Source organism: Cebus imitator, unplaced genomic scaffold, assembly GCF_001604975.1.
Source record: "Cebus imitator isolate Cc_AM_T3 unplaced genomic scaffold, Cebus_imitator-1.0 Scaffold441, whole genome shotgun sequence".
NCBI lineage: Eukaryota > Metazoa > Chordata > Mammalia > Primates > Cebidae > Cebus > Cebus imitator.
This window is the reverse complement of record NW_016107756.1, coordinates 1,090,416-1,092,308: the sequence shown is the minus strand read 5'-3', so window position 1 is coordinate 1,092,308 and position 1,893 is coordinate 1,090,416.

Sequence of the window (1,893 nt, the reverse complement as noted above, 5' to 3'; positions counted from 1 at the left end):
GATCGATTCGGCTGTTAAAACTTGTGCATAGTTCTGTTTTCTATTGTTCTGTCTATCCTTTGACCAATATCACATTATCTTGACTTATTGTCTCGTAGCTTTATGGTAAATCTTTTTTTAAAAAATAAAATTAAAAAATAGAAATGGATTCCCAGTGTTGCCCAGGCTGGTCTCAAACTCCTGAGCTCAAGTTACCTCCTGTCTGCCTTCCAAAGTGCTGGGGTTACAGGTGTGACCCACCACTCAGCCGATGGTAAATCTTGATATCACATAGTGTAAGTCTTCCAGCTGTGTTCTTTTTGAAGATCATTTGGACTATTCGAGAGCCTTTGCTTTTCCATGTACATTTTCAAATCTTCTGGTTTATTTCTTAAAACCGCCTTTGAGATTTTGATGAGGATTGCATCAAATCTATACATCTCAGTCAGTACTGAGTAAATGACAGTCATTGATGTGTGTGGACGCCTTGCTTTATCAGGGGCTCTTCTGTGAGTTTGGATGTGTGTCCTCAGCCTTCCCATCTCCTGGCAAGCTCCCCAACGTGTCCAGCTCAGCTCAGCACGCAGCAGCTGTACAGTGTCTGCCTCTGGCCTGTCTCCTTTAGTCCTTAGGAGCTAAGTGAAAGGTCTATGGCAGAAGTCCTTTGTGCGGGTGACCAGCTGCCTTGGGGTGTCTGGGGTTTGCATTCCAGATGCTCTTTCATACTCACCCTGGTATTTGCAGACAGGTGGCTGGAAAGGTTGGCTGCCCGCCTGCCCATCTTTGCTCTCAGCTGGTCCTTCTTGCCTGAATGCTTAGTTGGCAGGAGACAGTGGGATCATTTCTCGTCTGAGTTGAGTGAAGGTTGTGTCAAGGCTGTGTTGAGCCAGCCAGTGAGCTATGGAAGAGAAAAGTTACCTCAAGCAAAGAGAGACATTTTATGAATGCATTTATTTATAAATAATCATAAACAGCCCATGCAAGGAAAGCTAATGTAAATGTTTACAGGGGTTTTCATTGTGCATGATTCCATCTGGTCTCCTTTGCTGTCTCTGCCTTCTGACTGACCCATCCCTCCTCAGCCCACTACAATTGTAGTTCTTGCACCATTGCGCTACGAGGCCCGCTTAACAATGTCACCACAGTTCTTCCAAGTCACCGAGTCCAGTGGACAGCATTTGTCCTTGTTGTACCTGACCTGCCAGCAACATGTGACACTGCTGACCACTGCTTCACCTTGAAGTGCTGCCTCTGCTTGGCTTTTGGGCCACCATACTCATGACCCTCTGGCCATTCCGTCTCCTCTGCAGGTAAATCCTCCCTTCTCAGCCACGGAACGCTGGGCTTCTTCCGAGCTGGCCTAAGGACTCTGTTCTTGAAGCTCTGTCTGTATATTTTCTTAAGGTATTCTCATCTATACTCACAGCCGCAATCACGTCCTATACCCAACATCTGCCAACATCTGCTCAGACACACTTGATGCAGAGACTGCTGGCTGCTGTGTGGGTTGTTGGGTTTGTTCAGTTTCTCTCAAATGCACACTCTAAGACTAGGAATTGAGTGTGAAGAGTTTATGTGAGAGAGGATCTTAGGAACATGGGTGGAGGAGTGGATCTGTGAGGTGGGGAAGGCAGGACAGTTAATACAGTTTTCATGATCCTGCCAGTTCCCTCTGTGTGCAGCGACAGGTCAGTCCTCTGGGAGATGGTGAAGAACACGTCAGTGATCCCAAGGGAGAGGTGCTGAAGCTGGTGTTATCCACCACCTCTCAGAAAAGGTGCCTTCTGGAGGCACTGACTCTGCGGCACTTCTGACTTGTTTTACCTGGGTCAAAAATGCAACTGGAGTAAAGCCTCAGGCAGAGTCACAGGTGTTTGCAGGAGGAAGCTTTCTGCATGTGGAGGTGAATGCAGG